At 42.5% G+C, this 21,916-nt stretch overlaps 1 protein-coding gene across 3 annotated transcripts in view; it reads left to right on the top strand.

Moving 5' to 3' along the window:
• Positions 1 to 21,916, top strand: part of LHFPL3 (LHFPL tetraspan subfamily member 3) — a 232,125-nt gene that overhangs the window by 175,644 nt on the left and 34,565 nt on the right. The window lies entirely within an intron of this gene.

Here is a 21,916-nt window from a genome sequence, read left to right as displayed (position 1 = left end):
CACAGCCTAATTACATGATTATATGTCTTTACACTAATTACACAATTAAAAACCATTACTGAAATGTTGTGAATGGATTTGGATAAATTAAATTATTTTTAAACCCACTGAGGCAACTGACTAACAAAAAAAACATCAAGGGGTAGCAAGCAAAGCCATGTACATGGGAAGACACCCTACTGGGTGTTGTGAGAAACACCTTGGTGCTCTTTCACTCTCAGATGAATGGGAATGTGGAACACCACAGGTAAATGTTAAAAATAACCATTTTGTGCTCCATGTACCTGGAGCAGAACTTCATAATGCCTTCTAGCATGGTTGCTCTACAGCAAAAGACTTATGGCCAAGGTCTGGTGCTGGTGCTTTGAGGGTCTGGGAAAGATGGTTGTTAATGGTGAGTCAGGCTGCTGATTCACTGGATGGAACCCAGCCCTGTGTGTCATTGCTGTGAACAGGTACAGGGAGCAGGGGAGGTACAGAGCAGGGGCTCTGCTAAGAGACCTGGGCAGGAAACAGACAGCCTGGGAGGTTTGGTGCCACCAGGGACAGTGGGGGAGACAGAGCCTGGCCTGGCCTGGCCTGGCCTGGCCTGGGGTGCAGTCAGGCTGACCAGGACAGGATGCTGGGGGCTGTCAGACACAGCAGAGCAGGAGTGCAGGTGTGCCTGTGCATCCTCTCTGTTCTGCTGAGTCTGGGTGCCCAACAGGACCACAGCTGCCACCTTACTCAATTGTGGAGGGCCTTAGGAGGACACAAGGACATTCTCCTGGTGACAATAGGCACAGCTGCATCTCCTGTGGAAAATCCCATTTTCCAGATGACATCAGGCAGCCTGTTGGTGGGAAATTGTAGAGAAATCTGTTTCTACTGGATGTGCTTCTGCTCTTTGGAAACAAAGACTTAATTTTTCAAGACTGTGAATGTAATATTTTCTGTAAGCACTAAACTCACCTGGGAAGCCCTGGGACACTTCCAGAATGAAAGGGGTTGTAACCAGCTCATTTATGCCAAACCTTGCTAAGAAACAGTCTCATTATGATCACAGGGCATAGAAAACAATAAATTATTTGGTTAGTCTGTATCTTGCTTTATTTGTGTCTATGCAGTAAGGATTTGTGTATAGATTAGCAGCAGATCGACAGCATAATTGATGCAGAATTAGTCAAAAATTCCCAGCCCTGTCAGGAATGAATAAGTAGGTATTTTTCTGGCATGAACCTACTTTGGGAAATCCCACTCCCAGACTTTATGGCTCCTGTTTATACGTGAAAGGAAGAACATTTTTTTGGCTTTGATAAGCAATGTCTTCTACCCGCAGCATAACCATTAGAAGCTCAGCAGATGCGTTTCACGAGATATATAATCCTTTCAAGCTCCTTTTTATCCTAAAGGCACAATAAAACCTTCACACAAGATAAAGATAGTGAGTTAACTTGCATGGTTTTGTTCAGCCTCATGTAAATTTGTTCTGTTTGTGGTTCATTTTGTAGTTTCATTCTCCATTCATTCCATGCGTTTATTTTTAAATATCTGTGTCAGTGTTTCCCTGTATGCATGTCCCACTCCATTCTGGGCCTTACTTTTTGCTTTCCTGAACAGCAGGACTGCTCTGTTCAAAAAGCTGCTCATTTTTCCTCCTCATTTCTCACCATTCCATTACATTTTAATGAGCTTCAGAACTAACTCTGTATTTTTCTCAGAGGGACTAAGGGACATCCCCCACAAGTTCAGGCAAGGCTGAGGCAGCAGTATCTGACGTGGTACAGACATGGAGCCCGTACACTAGTTTCAGGCACATCACACCATCAGCTGTATCCCTCTTGGCCAACACGTCACACATCCAGCAGGGTCAGCCCTGCTTCTCTCCCTGTTTGATCCAAGCAGAGATGCAAGCAAACTCCATGCAGAAGGTCCAGAGTTTGCTTCAAGGCTTTACAAGCCTATACAAACCTTGTAAAGGCACAGCAATAGAGAAGGAGTAGCACAGGCTAAATGTATCCATAAATAAATGCATTTGGAGGCTGGAAAATACAGATGAATGATGCCTACATCATTGCACCTACTACTGCTGCAAGCCTCACTAAGTAGCAAATAGGCCACAGCTTCCTCATATATCCTTGATTACAAGCTGCAGTCACTTTATCAGGTAGTTGTGACATAGACATCTCTTTATTTGGCTTTGCCTTTCATCCCCAGGCTGTCTCTTCTGCAGCAGTGTGGCCAATGACAGCACAGGCACCAGCACAGTTCAGGTGGGACTGGCACCCCAAAGACACCTGAGCACAGGGGCTGGCACGCTGAGGTAGCCAAGCTCTTGTCACGAGGGAGATGCAGTCAGCATTTGTCAGGGGACAGCAGAGTGTGGAGTCAGCCTGCCCTTCAGGAGATGCATGTTAGGCGCCCACAGTTCAGGCAAGGCTGGGGGGACAAGGATTGGAGCTGCCCTCTTGCCCTCAGGACTAGAGAGGAGAACATGGGGTCTGTTTTCAGGCTGCTGTAGACATAACCCCAGGCACCAGCATGAAAACCTGGCAGGGTGTGCAAAGGCTCTGTGTGCTGCAGTAATCTCTGCTAATGGGTGTTTTCCTGCTGCTCCTCTCTCTGCTGTTCATTACCCATCCCAGCACCCTCTGGTTAATCTTCCTCCACATTCTCTCACATCACTCCTGCTCAGTCTGCCTCACAATGGGAAAAGATTTCCATTCCAGCTCTGCCTCACCACAGTCAATGCACACTGTATGTGATGTAAATTCATCCCTCCTGCTGGAATTTACCTTTGTTTACTCAAATAACAGCTCAACATAAACCTTAATCTGAAACTCCTCTTGACCTTTGCAGTTTTCAATCTTTTCCCCTACAGGCCTCACAATGAGCTGAAGAAAAAAATTTAGCCTTTCAGGCAAAGCCAACAGGCACTGAAAACTGTAAATTATTAAGTATGTTTAGCAGTCTGGCCAGGATTTGAAAAAACAAATGTGACCAATAATTGGAAATTAGGCCACAGAGTAAGATCTTGTGATTGCATCTGCCTCACTGAAAGAAAGACATTTCATAAACATAATGACATGTGGAAACCAACTTGAAATGGGTATCAAACACCTCTGATAATATTGCTGCAAAGAAAATTGAAAAATTAAGTTTCAACTTGGAGGTCTTCAAATGAGAAATGTAGCACTTTGTCTGGGGATTCCTGTTTGATGTGGGGTTTTCCAGGGGCAGGAGAGGGAACAGGGGAGCTGTAACTCCTTGCAGCCATAACCAAGGGCTCTGTCCTGCATCCCTCATGCAGAATAAGTTCCCACAGACAATTTTCTAAGTAAACAGAGTCAGACCTTTCCTTAAATATCTGCCCTCTGCTGAGTCATTGGAGTTGGAGGATGAGGTCCTTTCCTGGATGCAGCAATAGGATTAACACCATGGCTGCTCTCAGCCACTCTTGCCGCCGTTCATCCATCAGTGTCAGCTCTGCTTTTCCCCCAAAATTAGATTAATCTGTCATTCTGGGATTGATAGTTCAAACCATTTCCATACAGTATTGCTGCAAAGAAAATGTCTGAAGAACTTCTTTCTCCACTGGCCTACTGTAGTCCTTCACTTTGCATAGGTGATTACACCAGGCTGCAACCAGATCAGTTCCATCTGTGGGATTGCACTGATTGCATTAAAAACAGATTATTGCCCTTTTTAGTTCCTGAGAACCCCAGTAAAATTTCTTCAAGGGTTCTTCAATTTCTTCAAAGATCATGCCATTTACTAAATATTCCATAACTACACCAGAGAAAAGTCTAAATGGTTAAGCCCCCTGTAACTTTACAAGGCAAACCTCCTCCTTGGCATCATGTCAATTAAATTTCATAGAAAATGCCCCCATTATATATTTGACCTACTAGTGAAAGCAGTTCAATACAGCTGGAGTTGATTTAACCTGTGTCAGGGCACAAATAATCTCTATATTTCTGGTAACTTTTAGATCAATTTTGGTTGCATAACTAAATTTGGAAAATAAGCTCCTTAACTGCATGTCTGGCCCGTGGTTCGGTTTCTGCAGGCTACCTCAGACAAGGTTCCCAGGCACCCCTCTGCATGTCATGTTTTTCCTCAGTATATGGCTCTTGTCACAAGCCACAGGTGGTTGAATTCTCCCACAGAAATTGGGTACTTGAGCAAGAGATCATGGCATCAAACAGCTCACCCTGTCCAGGCTGCCTGACAGAGGAGACAGCCCACTGCTGACCTTCTGCTTTTCATGGGTTTTCACACACATGGATCATAAGGCAGCATGGCTTCCAAACATGGTCAAAAAGGCAAAAGAAATAAAAAATAGTAAGTGGAAACATTTTTTTCACATCATTGGTTCCTGCCAACTGTGTTATATGCTTTTTTGATTTTCTCTTTTCTGCAAATATATTTTTTCCAGAAGAAAGAAAATGAAAACATTCATTTATCTTGCTGAATAAACATAATATCAAGGGGATGATGCTGTCTGAGCACAGTAAAATAAAATCAAGCTTTACTTTCTGTTAGAGGAAAAAATTATAACTGAGGAAGAAAGAGTTTTGCTAAGCTCTAACTTATTTCAATAGTGTCAGCTATGGTAAGGTTAGACAGTAAGTTAGCTCCTTAAGGTCAGAAATTCATTCCTTGCAGATAGATTATTGTTGATGGTGGCAAACAAAGAGTGTTTACAAATCATGACTGATTTATTGATGCAAATTATTTTTCTTTTCCAGACAAAAATATTTACATTTCAATTTTGTTCTTTTTTCCCCTTGTTTTTAATAAATTCATATACAAAAGCTATCAGCAGTCTAGAGGAATATGCAGAAAGTTTAGACACCTCAAGGTTATCTTTATGTGTGTATTCTATTATTAATGTACATAATAATTTTGGTTTTATTCTCATATGTTAGCATTCAGGAGAAAATGCACTGGAATGTAAAAATTCTCCACAATTTGCAAGAAACAAACAACAAGACTTTCTTGTTGTGAATTTGGGATGGAGAAAACGTCTCAAGATAAATTTTTAATAACCAAAGGGCTTACGCTTATTTCGATCCCTTGTCATTGCTCAGGCTGAATTGAAGCAGAAGTAGCCCCAAGTGTTCACCAGCCTGATACAGCACTTTGTATTCCAGGAAAAGGAAAAACCTACTTTGAAATTTCTCCAGCCTGAAACTCTAAAAAAGGACAAGAAAACAGTTGGCTCATCAAGGTCAAATTGGGCAGATCCCAATCCACAGCAGTAAACACACAGTGTTAGGGTTGTGGGGATTTAGGGACACTTGCTGCCTGACCTCAAAGGCTGCTTGCACACTGGCCTAAAATGAGCATTCCCAAGCTTCAGGGCATGCCCATCTTCCCTCCAAAAGAAAAACATAATTAGTATGCTTAGAAATTAATGAAATACCTAACCCAAAAAGAAAGTCATAATGAGGCATTATTTAAAGGAAGAAGTACTTAATGAAATGCAAATGCTTTGCATTGGATGGAACAGAAATCTTACCGGAGGAGGAGGACACTCAGAGGAGGAGGGGAACTGTGGAAGGGGCTGTGACATTTCTGTGGCTGTCATCTCTGGATCTCATATCTTCACCAAAATCCAGCCCACTGCGCACAGGGCCCTGAGGTATACATGGAAATGTGTTTGAGCTCCCTGAGAGTCACCTGGGGTCAGAAGAAGGTGCCACAGAAGAAAGGAGGTTGGGCACTGGGTTTGTGACCTGGTCCTGTAGGACCATGGTTTCTTTGTGCCCCAGGTTTGGCTGCTCAGCTGCACAGTTATGGATGAAATGCACATCCCTGAAGTTTACAGTGCAGTGCTCTCCCTTGAAAGCTCCTTTCCTTTGCTTCTCTGTCCTGGTTTGGGGCAGATTTGGGTGAGAACGCCCTAAGAGCTCCTCTGGGAAAGCAGATTCAATTGGCCCCTCCCACAATCGGTCTGGGAGAAAATACCTCCTTGGAGAAAAGTGGGGGAAACACCTTTTTTAATTAAACAATAAAACCTAAACAATATTAAACAATAAAACTCCTTGCTTCTCCAAAAGAGATGACAAACTGAGAAAGTCCCCTCCCTGGGCTGCAGCTCAGCTCACTCAGTCTCTGCTCAGTCCCTCAGTGCTGGAAATGCTGCAGCCCAGGCCCGGCCCGGTGGGCCTCAGGTGGAGCTGCCGGTGCTCTGCTGGTGTTCAGGGCAGAGCAGGGCTGAACAGCTCCAAAGAAAAGGGGAAAACACCCCACAGTCCAGGGAACTTCTTTGCCTCAGCTAGCTAAACGAATTAAAACCAAAGGAGAGCTCTGTCCCACTGTCTGTCCATCCACAGACAGCACAGTCCAGGAGCAGGAATGTGGAGGAGTGAGTGCAGTGTATGAAAACAAACTGCAGCTTCTTCTCTCCCCCCTTCACTCTCTGGAACAAGTCTTAAAGGTGCAAAACTTATTTTTCAGCATAAACAGAACAAGATGATTGGGGATAAAAGCATCATATAGTCAAGCTAGGACACTCTCTCTCTCAACAGGTGACTGAAAGAGCTCTGTGTGTTTCACCTGCACAAAGGGGTCAGTAATGCTGAGGGTGGGGGGTGTAGGGATGGGGCAGGGGGTGTAAGGAGGAAATGGGCTGATGCTGGTGGATGAGACCCACCAGTAATATAAATAGCCAACAGGTAGAGCTAAAATTGAATTAAGCTACAGATTGCTGCCAGACAGTGGGAGAAACACAGGGTAGCTTGAAAGGAGGCATTTTATGGTTGCTTTGGTATGTGCCAAACGTAGGGTGACCTTCAGCAGCTTGGTGCTCCTGCCCATGGCACTGGGCTTAAGCTAGGTGATCTTTGAAGGTCCCTTCCAAGCTAAACCTTTGTGATCCAGGGTTCAAGAGTCCTTTGCTGGGGATGGGGTAGGAAGTGTCTCCACACAAGGAATTAATGTTATGGTTTCATCCCACTTGTACCACCAGGTTCCATGTTGGGCAAGCAGGGGGAGGGAGAGAACCACAGTGCTGGTAATTTAGAGCTGAGCCCCATGGCTGCTCCAGGGGCAGGCACTGCAGCATGCCCAGCCATGGGCAGCCACGCTGGGAACCTGCCCAGGGCCAGAGCTGTGGGACTGCCTCCACTTCTCCTTCATTGAAACCCTCCCAATGGCCCAAAGAGGAGCTTGCAGTGTTGCAGCACATGGAAACCAGCAACAGCAGTAACTGCACTGAGCCTCTGCTGCCCCAGCTGTTTGCAAATCTGGATTTTATGAAGCCTGATCACTTCAGTGAATGACCTCTTGACCCTGGTGTCCATCCATCACACAGAGCAATGTGTTTGCCAACAGGAATATCTACTTGGACAGTCAATGATTTAATAAGCTTTTCTTCCTACACAGAGTTTATTGATTTTTGCTTTTAGTGAGAGCAAAAGACTGTATTGTCAGAGTAGGTGTTCTGCAGTGCTTGCATCCTCTCCTCATGTATACTTTGTTATATTTCCCTCTGCATGATTTCCATCATCCTTTATTGCCACAGATATGCTTTCTGTCATCTTTGTGCCCTGAAGCATCTCATTTTCCTTTCACTCATGCCTTGATTAATGTCTTCATAAGTTCTTCTTTCCTCTACTGTGGTGTGGTTGCTCTAGAAGGTACTTTTCTGAGAAAACCTTTGGGATTTGGGTTTGCTTTTTTTGTATTTGTCATTAATTTCCACTTCTCCATTTGTCTTTGGCAATTCCAAATATTTTATCCTGATTTCTTTCTTGATTTTCTTTATTTTTCAAGTTTCAATATTTTTCAACTATTTTTTAATAGTTGTTAAATCAGCTGATTTAAATGCTTATCTCTACAAGTCAGAATTCTATGCTTTGAATTCCCAAGACTGTGAATGTAGGCTTTATGTCTAATTTGCACCTCCTTTCTGACTATTAAGTCAGGACAATTCTAAAAAAGTCAATGGATTATACCATGGCCAAACTTGTAAATTCTCATGACAGAGTGCAATCACATCTTTCAATTTTCCATTAAATAACTCATTCTTCATCCTTCTGAAAACACATCACTGACACAATAATTTTCCTGTTTATTACCCCTCTCTACATCCTTAAAAACAAACAAACAAACAAACAAATAAATCAGAAAATATTTCTGTGCTTAACCACACATTAAGGATTTATATTTCTCATGAAACAGCTTTGTCCCTTGTAACTCAGCTGTTTTCCCTAGAAAGTCACAGGAAGAAAATATGTGTGGGGTCCTGCTGGAATGAGCATGAGCTGGGAAAAGAGCAGGATCTTAAGTTTCTGACTGTGTCCCCATGAGACCAGGCAGTTGCCTGCTGAGCAGCGATGATTTGCTGCTTGTCAGTGAATATTCCTGTTTGGGAACTATTCAGAAGCTGGAGGACAGTTACTCCCTCCAAGGGCTGAATACTCAAGGGTTCCAGACATGGGATCTGTGTTAACACAAGGCACTGCACGTTCAGGCTCAGTCCACATATCTTTTGCCTCCCTGGGCTGCTCCACCACTGCTACTACTGTTCAGACTTTCACTCTTCTATAGTAAGTATACAAAGATTTGACAATTTCTTTAAATGCTGAGTAAACGACTCTCCGTGCTAAAAAAGTCTAGAAGTACCAGGATAGAATGTCAGCATTGTCTTTTTTTTCCCAGCCTTGATCTCTCTCTAAAGAGCTGCATTTTGTCAAAGATAAATTGATGAAAGCCTGAAACATCATTGCATGACGCACTCACTTTCCTGTTGCAAAGCCAAGCGTGGGAGTTAATTTTTTGCCAGCTTCTTGCCATGAGACTGACAACTTAAAGGAGTAAAAAGTAGCTACAATGAGCTTCAAAGAAGGTGGGGATTATTGTTTTGCTATAGGTGAAAACATACCCACCTTATTTTGAGCCTTTTAGCCTTGTTGAGTCCAATCCCACCGGCGACTGAATATTCTAAACATAGTGGGAACCATCTGCTGGCTGCAAAAGCAGAGCCACAACACAGCATTTCTAGTCCAGGCTGCAGGACTGATGCACAGAACTTGCACAGGTGAGCTCACCAACTAAGTGAAGGTGAAGCTCTCTAATAGGCAGTTGAAGGATGTTGGTGCTCCACTGGGGAAAAAATAATTGTTTATCTCTGGAAGATGAAGAGAGAGAGAAAACAGAATGAGGATATTTATTTTAGAGAAGAAAAAGTATTGAGTTACAGGTAGAAAACTCTCTCAAGGATGAGAACACAGGCTGGTCTCTTGAATGATCCCCCAGATGAATGCAGCACCCACTGGAGTTGTGTCAGCCTGGCTCAGTGCCCCGAGCCACCCATCCTGCCCAGGACAGGTGGGAGCTGATGTGGTCACCCTGCAATGCCCTGCTGTCCTTCTGCTCTGGGAATAGTTGCAATGAGGACAGACCAGCAAGGGGTTCATTGTTCTGCAAGGCATTTTGGAAATGCAGCAAGCCAGGATTTAGGACTGACTGCCAATGTTGGATCTTGACATGACTATCCTGCTGGAAGGGGAGAAAGAGCAAGGAGGGGCCTCTTCTCCCTGCAAGACTCCAGCTGGCATGTACACCCCTGTGTGCCTCCAGATACAAGGTCCCAGAGCTTGAAGATGGAAAAGATAACTGGATTTCAACACCACTGTTAAAATATCACCCATTTGTGCCCTTGTGGGGATGGACTGAAACGTAGCATGTATTCAAGAAAATTGTCTCAGAAAAGCATTGAGACATCTTCATCAAGCACTGCAGACTCCTTGTCTTCTCTCAGCAGCTTGTTTTAAACCCTCATTATTAACATGTTTTGCCTAATTTCCACTCCAGATATATTTGGCTTCAGCTTTTAAGCATTCATCCTTTTCCACCAAAATAAAGAGCTCATTTGCCTCCGTGAAGAGTTTTTCTCCGTAATCAAGACTTTTCAATCTTTTTGATAAGCTAGACAGACAGTGCTTTCTAAACCTCTCTCTCCCCATTAGGTGCTTTCTGTAGTCCTTGGCTCCCTTTTGCAGTTCTTCTCTGCCTCTTTCCCAGTTTTTCAGCATCCTCAGTGGATACTAAGACCACAGATGGCACCGTTAGCCTCAGCTCCTGCCTCCATCTCAGCATCCCCTGTTTAGCCAGTCAAGGTCTCATTAGCCTTCTGAGTTATTAGAGGACTTGAGGTTTTTTTTGTCTTCTCCTTTGGCCTCTAAAGCCTTTAGAGAAAAAACAACACTTAACTAGAGCAGCTAGTATTTCTTCCTCTGTGGAGTTTAACTCTCTATTTGGCTGTACTTAAAAGCAGTGGATTTGTCTGACCAAGCAACAGGTCTCGTATCGCTGCCTCCTCTTCATCTTTTAAACATAACATCGATTCTTGTGCAAGCTGCAGATTTTATCAGCCACGACCCAATGTAGCATCTGCACTGCTGATGAGCATTTTTAGGTCTAGGAACAATCTCTGTACATCCCTACTAGGTACCCTGTGTTTAATGATGATGGCTTATTGCCAAATGGTGCTCAGGGAAAGCAGTTCTTCATTTTTGTTTCCTATGTGCTTTATTAAACCTACATAGTGCTCATATTATGCCCTGGAATATCAAGTCAAACACCTTAGAAAGTCTTTTATATTTCACATAAATTGCATAAGTCCACATTTTATGTAAGCCAGCTTGAAATCTGGGGCAGTAGCAGAATGCTTGTCTACACTGCAGGCTTCACTCTATGTTAGTTTGGCAGCTGGAGGAAACCTCCAGCCATAATCTCCAAGAGCCCTGCACAAGCTTATTTTACCCTGGCACCCCACCTGCCTCCTTAGCAGCACAGTTACAAAGCCAGCTCAAGAGAGAAACCCTTTCCCATCAATTCACTGAGAAAGTGATGGCAGTGTTTGAGAGAAACAAATGTAATTTGTTAATCAGTATTTTTCTGGCATTTATAAAGGCATTTACTCAATAATTCTCTTGTCCACACAGAGAGAGGACCTACCTGCAGGAGATTTTTATTTCGGCCTGGACAGGAGACTTGGTGATCTCTGGGGAGTGTTCCCTCCTACCCAAAATCTTAGCACATTGTCAAAGGAGACAGTCTTGGCTAGGAATGAATACCTACCACAGACAAGAGCAAGACTTCATCCCCTCCTGGCATTGCAGAGGTGTCCAGGGCAGTCCCAGCAGACTTTTCATTGTGACAGCCACCTGGAAAGATTTAATACAGTAGAAGGGAAGACAAACAATAACTGTCTTCTTGGAATACAAGAGTAGGAAACAGCAGGGGTCTATAGAAATGCTCTTGAGCAGAAGCTCTCCACCCACCAGGAAAGCTGAGCATTTCCTGTGTTTTCCATGCAGAGCTCAGCAGTCTTTCATTTCAAATGCCTCCTGGCCCCTATCACAGGCAGTTTTTCTGCATTATATTGGCTTTCCTGGTTCCTAAGCTCAGGAACCCATCTCTCTCCTCAAGCTGCAAGCTCCCTACATACATCCTGCTTTGCTCTAGGAGGGTTGGGTCCCTGAAAGGTGGGTGCTGTAGCATCATGGCTTCACACTATCATCACTTTGTGGATCTAACACTCTTCATCTGCAAAGGAATAGTGGGATAGGTCTACACTGATATCTAATTGTCAAGGATTTTATTACTGATTTTCACAATCAAAATCAAAAAAACTCAATTCAAATAGCATTTATTTAATATTTCAGTACTACTATGACAGCCACAGGAAAGCTGATGAATTTTGTCTCTTCTTGGAGTCAGGAACTCCTGAGGCAATGACACAGGTTCTCAAAAACTGCTGAAGTGCTGTGCTGAAACTTTAAAGAAAAAAGTGCAACCTGAGGCAGAAAGTACTCACAGAGCATTCCAGTGCAAACTATTAACATTGCAGGTATTTATTATTGACTGCAAATGGGGATGTGCAAAGCACTCAGCAAATGGCACAGCCCCCAGCCCAGCACTCATGCAGCTGCCTCCCCACTGCACTGGGGCAGGGCTCCTCCAGCACCCCACTGCTCCTTGTGCTTGCTGGCTGTCAGCCACTGCCTTCTGATTGCAAAGCATATTTTGGAATCCTTTTGTTTAGAGCAGTTGGCTTGCTGCAAAGAAATAGGTGAAGTCTATACCTAAGGCGTTCCCACTGAGCTGGATGCAATTTTTCTTTGGGTTCCTTTGAAACCCTCCTCTTTAATAGCAGAATTTCAGACTAATAGCTCTTCCCTTTTCAGCCTTTCCTGCTGCAATAAGAACTTTTCTTCCTCCCCATTCTGTCAGCAAGGTGGTGGCTGTGAGGAGGAATGCAGTACACGAGACTGGCAGTGGTCAATCTTCTCAAAAGGACTTTTGGGGCGCCTGGTTTGAACCAAGTTTCAGGAAGAGAATGTCCAACAAAACCAATTCCTGTGCTGAGGACTTTAATGCACCCAATGTCATTCGGTATTTTTCAGAAATGGGGTCCCAGCATTTAGCAGAAGGCAAGGGCAAGGCTCAGCTCTTCCACCCAGCTCCATGGTGACCCCAGCCTGTGTTTGTGTTGAAGGATGGTCCCATTGCCCCATAGCCAGGGTTTCTTTCCCCATTGCTGTGGCTGTGCTGTACTGACTGGTTACCAGCCCAGCTGTGCTGGGGTGACCTTTACTGCCCTGCACTGTGGAAGCTGTTCCACTTTTCATAAATACCTCAGAGTTCACTGCATGAGGGGACTGCAACTAGGGCTTCCTCCCTGTGATGCAAGAAGTAGGAGCAGCTGCTTTGAGTTAGACTCTTTTGTCTGCCTCCACTGGCTGTTACAAAGAATGATATTTTCCTTCCCTCTTCTGCACACAGGTGGTACTTGGGCTATAGTTTCTCTGAACGCTTTATGTTGCAATTTTACCTTTGAAATATGCACCTTTTAGAAGCCCTTCTAAATTCTGATTATATCTCTGTTTCTCCTGAGGAGATGAGGGAACACACTACTTGTGTCCAAATTACAGAGTTAGCTATCCAGGTGCAACACACATGCCAAGTGGGATGAATAGTGGGAATAGGAGCATGCCAGCAGTCCACAGTCATTGCTGTATATTTCACTCCTTGCACTGTTAGTATATTAAGTTGCTGCTTGCAGAGAGCAGGAATGCCCCTGGAAAAAAAATGCAAGGAGGGAGCAGGAATAGCTGTGACACAGCTGGCTTCTGGCAGCTCCTTAGACTCAGCGCTCAATCCTGTCCATGCAAGCCTGCCATTTGAGGGCAGCTGTAGCTGCTCACCTCAGGGCTGAGCTTGGGTGACTGTCTCTGAATGTTTCTGATGATTGCCCACCACACTTGCTAATGATAAGTGCTCAGTGTGAGGGAATTTACAGGCATGACTTTGCTTCAAGCAGACAAGGAGCTTGGCTGTGATCAGAGAGAGGTGCTCTTCTCTTGATTGCTGCGTCCCTTGGTCCATGCAGCAAGAGGCTGGTGTCAAACAGTGCTGGCAGCTCCAGCTTCTGCCAAAGAAAGCAGAAAGAATCTGGTGGTGCTCCAAAATACAAACCACTGGAAGGATGTTCAAAAAGCCTGTGCTGGAATGGCACAGGGAAGACACTCACCCTGTGCAGAGGTGCCCTCTGTGGGCTGGGCCATCCAGAAGAGAAGGACCACAACAGTAGTGCCAGCTTGAAGGCATCTGTTCTCATGGGGTGAAAACTCCCTTGACGTTAATTACAAGGGCCCTGGCATTACAGTTACATATGAGATTTATCCAGTATGCACCTTTAAGAGTTTATCTTGATCCTTCATGGCTGTGGTTTCTGATTTATACTCGTTTGAGATCTGAATCTGACACCTTATCTAGTGTGCTGCATACTGATGGTTAGAAAACCTAATTTGTCCTAGAATAGCCTGGTTTTGCAAGAGGACATTGCACTGAGAGCCTTCTCTTGTATAATAATTTTGCTTTAGAAAGTGATTACTCATGGTTCCTATCAGATCTGAATTGCAGATATCTGGGGGAGTGTAGCACTGGGATATTTTAGATTGAAATCACTCTGCTATCTGCTCTACTACAGCTCTCTTCCAAAGTAGGCTTTATGTTATAAATTACTTTATAGATTTGTAAAGCATGACATAGAAACATTATACACCCTGTGAGTGCTTTAAAATTAATTTGTTCTTGAGCGTGTCCATGTATGAATGAATTTGACATAAGCTTTTCAATTTTATGCTTCACTACAGAAAGTGCACACAGTACCAACTGTAAATCAACTGCCACACTCACTGAAATAACTACTCAGCTATGAAAAGAGAATCTGCCCAATATTTAAAGAAGATTTAGATACAAAAATAATAATGTGTGCAAGACAGCTGGCATACTGCCTTGGGACTTTCAAGTCTAAACCAGTGAGATCAGTAAGGTAACATCGGTGTGCAGATCCTTCAGGTTAGGGCTGTCTGACAGACAGACCAGGAATTGAAGGAAATTAGCTGAGATCACATTATTGTCTTTCCTTGAGCTCAGTGATCACAAGGATTCACCAGCACCTCTCCTATGTGTGCAGGTAAAGATCACATGCATGGACTGTCACAGAAAGTGGGATTTTCACTGTGCATGATTGATGTTCAGAAGGGGTGAGCAGCATTTAGAAACTGTGGCCACCAATTGTTGCAGTGTTGTGTGAGGGTCCCCAGGACAAGGTGAGAGATGAGAATTGACTGCAAGTTCTCAGAAGGCTGATTTATTACTTTATTATATTATATGATATGATATTATATTAAAAGAAATTATTTACTAAAACTATACTAAAGAAAGAGAAAGAAGAACATCAGAAGGCTAGACAAGAATGAATAATAAAATCTTGTGACTGACCAAAGTCCCGACACAGCTGGACTGGGATTGGTCATTAGGTAGAAACAATTCACATGGAACCAATCAAAGATCCACCTGTTGGCAAGCAACCTCCAAACCACATTCCAGGCAATCCGATAATTATTGTTTACATTTGTTTTCTGAGGCTTCTCAGCGAGAAAAATCCTGGTGAAGGGATTTTTCATAAAATATGACAGTGACAAGAAACAGCACTTTAAAAATTATTTTAATTATATATTAATAATATTTAATAATATTTTATATTATATATTTTTATTAGCATCTTTTATTATTTAAAAAATGCAATTTTAGATCATAAAAATCCTTTATGAACTTGTGTCAAATTCAGCAATAGTGGTTTCAGCCCTCCCTTGCCTGGGAGAATGGAGCTCCCACAAACCTAATCCAGGGCAGCTGCTGCTCATCCAGGACATTCTGGAGAATGTGGCTGAAACCTGTTCTTTCAGGGTGATCTAATTCAATGTAAATGGCTTCACTGGCGTTTGCCAAGCTAAAACCTGGTGGTGCTGTGTCTCAACCATAAGTTTTATCAGACAGAAAACTCACTCAAATATGTGCTCTGCTCTACTTAACTGCTGAGCGTTTGTAGAGTTGCAATGAAAAGTAAAACAGTCACAGCAGGAGAGCTGGAGAACATCTTATTTCAGGTGACCTCTGGCTGGAGCTAGAGAACATCTCTAGTAAAAGAAGGGCTTTAGCTCAAATCTCTGCATGTGCAAAAGTGGGTTTTGACCTCAGTGAACACCTTTTCCTTTGAACACCAGGTCAGGGAAGAATAGCTGCCATGCCTTATTCTTCCACTTTGTGATGCCGGGCTTTTTTTCTTCTACTTTTATACCATGTCCCTCAAATCATGTATTTTGCTGATCTGAAATTAAATTTTTAGAATTGCTTTTCAAAAGGCTGACAGGAATATTTTTTATTTTTTTCTGTTTCAGCTACCGACAAAAAAAAATCAATGATTCTTACAGCTGCCATGCTGAGAACCCTCAGCTCATGCTGCTGTGCTGAGAGTCTAGGGAGACCCACAACAAAAGCAGCAACCTAAAAGAGAAAGAAACTAAAAGAGACCTCACCCAACTGCCATAGACATAGGTATTGAAATTCCTGTTGACTGTAGTGATTCAGCAAAGAAATCTTTGTCCTGTATACTACAGGGAAGTTTACTATATAAGACACACACCTCCGAAGCAAAACCAAGCCTTTTGATGGGTGAAATAACTTCAGGAACAGACTTTTAAAAATCATGCATATGTGGTAATAATGTAAGGGATGAAAATTGAAGGTGCATTTAAACAGATTAAGCCCAAACTTTGTTGCTTCTCTGAGAAAACAGTAGAAATAAGCTTCAGTTGGGAAAACAAGTAAGAAGAATGGTTTTTATTTTCAATGGGATGTTAAATGCTGTGTTCTTATAATAACAAGCACAACATGATGCTTTTAAATAGCTTAGGGAAGGGAGGTTCCAGCACCCCTGCATTGAGTAATTTACATACAGTCATTGATATGTTTTGCAGACAAGAGCTACTCAAATGAAAGTATTATTAGTAGTAGTACCAAGTTCCTACTAAAAGCCCCAAAATGCTTTTTTTATGGGTATGTATTCATATAACTACAAGTTACTCCAGTATAAGTCTAATTTTTCCACCACTGTTAGTAGCTCCCTGCATTAAAAGCTTTGTGGGGTTTTTAGGTGTTTCTTTTTTCAAATGTCAATGGGAAAAACTTTTCTCCAAATGTTTTTATTAAAAAATATGACAGAGCTACTTTTCAGCTCAGCCCTTGTATTAATTCTCCCCAGGATGCTCTGGGTTCTGGGAGTACTCAGAGCCTCATTGCCCAGTGCTCTGATGACAGCAATGCAGTGCAGAAACCAAGTCAGGGCTCTCTCCTTCTCTTGCCCACCCCTTTCCCAGTCAGCATGTGAGAAGGAGAAAAATGTCTTCTCCTGCTCCTTGCAGGCTCCAGCAATGAAGGTGGGTCTGGCTCTGGAGTCCAGGTCTCCATCCAGCAAAGCTTTTAAGCACACAGTTAATCCATCCCCATTTAGAAAAGTGCAGCTGCATTTTGCCAAGGAGCGCAGGCCAGCCAAGGGATTTTGGTAAGTGCTTTGGTGAGCAGGGATGGGCAGCTGGGAGGCACCACAAAAAGGCAACAGCAAAAAGGAGCAGAGAGGGCAGCGCCAGTGGTGTTGGAGCAGCAGGGGCAAGGAGAGCTGAGTCAGGCCATGATTCAGAAAAGCTCGCTCCAATTTCAGTTCCTTTGTTGAGTCTAGTGTCACCATTTCCAAGTCACTTCACTGTGCCATTAGAGTTAACAGCAATCACTTTGACAACATCCTTCTGAGATTTACACAAACAAAGGGCACATTGTTAAAGCCAAATGTTAATGATGACATCTTTGGTGAAATTATCTGATTTCAGAGGTAATTTCCACTATCTCTTTAGAACTTGCCAAAAGCTCTTGATTCTGACCATGGGGACACATCTGTGACCTCACATCTTCCACTGCTTCACACTTCTGCAGTCAGGATCCCATTAGGTCAGGCACAAGGAAAGAGACACGAGTCAGGGCAAAATGCTCAGACTAATTCTCCAAACATCATGGGCGGATTTAAGAGCAGCCAGGGAAAGTAACTCACAGCCCCTCTGCTTGTGGGAGGCCACACATGCCAGTTCATCAATGACCACAGGGAAAAGAGCAGCTTTCAGGCAAGTTAGTTTCAGGAATGGGAATAACTGAGTGTCTGGGAAGGAGGGTGAGACTTCGGTTGCTGGGAGTAGAAAATTAACACATTAATAAAAAGCCAGACCAACTGAGGATCCCTTTTCAAGAGGCTCTTTGCACTGCCTGGGACCAAAGCCCAGCTCAGCTGAAGAGCAGGGCACAAATCCAGATGTCCATGCTCAGAGCACTCCCCAACATGCCATGACAGCCTCTTCCCTTTGGTACATGGGCTGTTAATTTACTGCAACTTTTGAAGCACAGGATGAAAATGTCTCTGATGATCTCAAATGGGAAGCCCTTATTCAACAAAATGCTTCGCAGGAAATTTTCTTTTTGGAGAAGTACATACCAAAAAAGTGCTAAAGACTGCATTGTTCAAGACAAATCTAAGAGTTGCTGTCATCTAAAATAAGCAGCTAGTGCACTTTGATGTACAGCAGAAACGTTTTGGATGTTACAAAAATAGCCTCTTGTGTTAATCTGACAGGTCCAGCCCCCTGGAGGTGCACAAAGCAAAGCTTTCTGATGCCTTGCTGAGTCACTACACCACCAGCTCCTGACAGAAAGCCTTCTTCTAAATGTGCCCTGTAGGCTTCACTAATTGCTGTGATGTATAAAATACAGCCTGTAAAGATGATACAGGTTACAGAGGCTGAAAAATTATGTTTAATTATAAGCTACAAAATCTCAGCATCATAAAGATTGTTTCTGTTAGTGATCTGACAAGGCTTCTTATACCTTACTGCAAGATGTCTGTGGCTTTAACCCATCAAGCATTTCAGTTTTCCCCCAAAAATAGGAGAATTTCATCTTTAAAAAAAATTAAACAACTACTTTTTTATACTAAATACGCTTAACCTAAAGCCTTCTCCCTATTATTTCATAAACACCTTGAGATTACAGAGGCTCAACTAGCTTATGTTGATGAATTTCATGTGATCCTGGGAATACAGCCATTGCACTAGTAATTCTTCTTTTCTATTGTGTTAGGCTTTTTGTAAATAATCTGCATGATTAATGACTGGAGACTAATTAAGAAAAAAGGACATGCTTTACTGTACTATTAAAACTTGTTTATTGCCATAGGCAAGATGTCATCAATATTTCTAGCTGAAATTACTACTTGTGATATAAATCATGCAGCATTTTACTGTAACCATTAAAAAAAAGAGAAAAGAATCACTGGGTACAAACAGCCATATGCAGATTTAAAACTATGTAACCAAATGCATAACACATCAATGTATATGATACTTTGGAAGAAAGTATCATATACATTGATGTATATATGATGTATGTATGTATCAAGTATGAACTTGATTATTTCACAGATCTTTCAAAAGACAGGAGAATCTCTTTAAACTACCTCCAGAGCAAGGTTACTGTATACATCTAAATGAGACCAGTCAAGTGCTAATATCAGTTGTTTCACTGCAAATATGCACTTTCTTTATTGTCTTTAACAGATTTCCCTAAATTCATGGTGGTAACAAAACAGTTACCACTGCCCCAAACAGCTGATTTGTATGCCAAAGAGCATGGTGGAGTAAATGCCACTCAAGACCAGTTCTATCAACCTTGTTCGTACAAACAATCACATTGATTTAAATAGGATCAATCAAGTCAGCAGGATTCAGTCAGGCAACATCTACATTAGCAAAAGGAGCGGCACTGCAGGAGGAAACAGCTTGTGCTGGGGGCCCAAAGCCCGTGCCAGCAGCGTGGTGCAGAGATGGTGTAATTCCAGCCAACCTCCTGCTTGGCCCCACAGTTGCCTATTAGCAGCCGGAACAAACACAATAACTGGGAAATTCACTTCAGAAACATCCTCCTGATCCCAAATGAAACAAGGGTGTGGGCACATCCCCAGGTGGCCACAAGCCTGCCAATATCTCACATGCCCCATCATGGTTTAGCAAAGAGAAGTCCCTCTGAGTCTTCTCCGTGGTGTTCTGTGGTAAACAAGGAGACCCCCCAACCAGAGAATGACTGGAATCTGACTCCATTAATTCAGAATGCTGAACAATTGCGTGATTAAAATTGTATTATATTATATTATAGTATAGAATACTATAAAGAGTACTGAAAGGATACTGTACTGTACTGTACTGTACTATACTATACTATACTATACCATACTATACTATACTATACTAAGATACATACTAAAGAAAATCCCGTGACTGTCTCCAGACAGCCAGGACACAGCTTTGACCCAATTGGCCAATTAATATAAACAATCACTGGAGTCCAATTAAGAACTCACTGCAGGTAAACAATCTTCCTAACACATTCCACATGTGCAAAAACAACAGGAGGAGCAGCAAGTAGGGACAAGAATTTTCTCTTCTTCTCTCTGTGCCTCTCCAGAAAAAAAACCTGTGAAAGAGAATTATCTCTCTCTGCTCAGAGAATGTAAATGCCATGGTGTTCCAAGGAAGGGGCTGCACATCCCATGTGCTGAGGTGGCAGCACAGACTGTGTGTCCTGCAGGGCTGGACAGGCTGGGACATCCTTGGGTGATCCCAGGGAAAGCTCAGGTGTCTGGGAGAGCATGAGGCGCTTGGGAACCTTCATCAGTGCTTGAATGAAGACTTGGTTTTCCAAGGATATTTCCTAAGTGTATCCAATTGGTGTCGTGCTTCTGAATTTTAAGGGCTGCCACCTAATCTGCACAAAGCAGCCTCAGTTCCACTGAACCAGGATGTGCCAGAGGAGGCAGGGAGCCAAGCACGAGTACATCACTACAAATTCCTGATCATTTGCTCTCACAGTGCAGAAGGACCAAAATAAAATAGGGGAATAGGAAAATGATATCCCTATTACTTGCTTAATAAGATACTTTACCTCATTTTTCCCCAGCATTATAAATGAGACAGCTGCCTTGCTTTGTATCTCAGTACTCATCCAGTGTCCCCTTCAGCACCTCTATTTGTTCTATTTTTTATTGCTGAAATAATGGTAGAGATAAGCCAATGGAGGCACTCCAGTACCAGTATGCAAAATCACAGCTTCCAAGACAGACAGAAATAAAATTCTTTTTTCAAAAAAAATGTATGTACACACATGCACAGATTTATTTTTTCCTTACTGCCTATTGTGAATGTTCAGAAAAGTCAATATGTTGATTATTTTCAGCAGGGACATGCCAATCACATAATCAATACATTTACATATTTCCAGCTACTGTATGTAATTTCTCTCGTGTATTTTGCAGTTCTTCTACATTAGGCCCAGCTAGAAAATACAGCTCTGGTGGTAGTTTGGCTCTGTGTGATTTAGTAAAGTCCTTAAATTCTTTTCAAAACAGTTTTCAAGTGATAGTGGAACTATTGGTCTGTGTTCTTAGTTAAGAAATTACTGTTTTGAGATAGTGTCTCAAATTCTATCTAGGTTAGTATCTCCTTTCAGGCTCCCCTTGAACAGCAGAAGCTTGGGCCAATTGATTACTCTGCCACTCTCTCAGGAGATAATTGTTTTCTCCATCTTGTTAGGGATTTTAAGCTGTTTAGTGTAAACTGTAGATGTGCAAGTATTTTTTTTCTTGATACAAATCCTTCAGCTTTCAGGTGACTTAGATCTGCCCCCATCAGACATGAAGGGTTTATGCCCTGTGCAAAGTGCTGTAAATTCACAATAAATTACAGCAGTAATTACAGGAGATGACTGAAGATACTGTTAGGTTCCCCTGGGCTCTCTCAGGGTAGCACGGGCACAAGATCTCACCAGAGGAGGCTTCTGTGGGTGCATAACTAAAAGCACAGTGCATGGCTAACCTTAAAATTTAAGCCAACAGGAAAGGTTGTACATAGAAAAGGATTTGGCAGGCTGGGTCTTTCAAATGGTGCCTATGATTTTGGAAGTATAATCAAAACTGAGGAGCAATGTATCAACAAAATCTTGATGTATCATTTTTATTACTGTAATTTCTCACCTGGAATAAAGACTTCTACAGATCTTTCCATATTGAGATGAGAACTGATACAGTTTTATCTTTGGTCTAATTCATTGTAATGATTTGTAGGCATTTGTTTTTTAATTTTGCATCTTTATTCAAAAATTTTTGAAGCAGACAGGTTAACACAGTGTTTAAAATTGCTCACTGATCAAAAGGTATTACTGAGTGTTTTGATTCTGACATGACAACAGAAAAATTTATCTTACTGACAGCAAAATTATTTACTTATGTGTTTATTTATGTTCTGTCACTATTTCTTCCTCTGTTAATCCCAGTTTTTTTCATCTGCCTCCTTAATAATCCATTGAATCACTTACCTGGCTTTCAGAAATTCCCTGTCTGGATAAGTTGAGGTGGAAGCCTGAACCATTTACACTCTCCACACTACATCCAATAAAGAGCTTGTTTACAAACTATACTGTGATG

Source organism: Melospiza georgiana, chromosome 4 (assembly GCF_028018845.1).
Source record: "Melospiza georgiana isolate bMelGeo1 chromosome 4, bMelGeo1.pri, whole genome shotgun sequence".
Taxonomy (NCBI): domain Eukaryota; kingdom Metazoa; phylum Chordata; class Aves; order Passeriformes; family Passerellidae; genus Melospiza; species Melospiza georgiana.
Note: the sequence above shows the minus strand (reverse complement) of the source record. Positions and strands in the feature narration are given on the sequence as shown.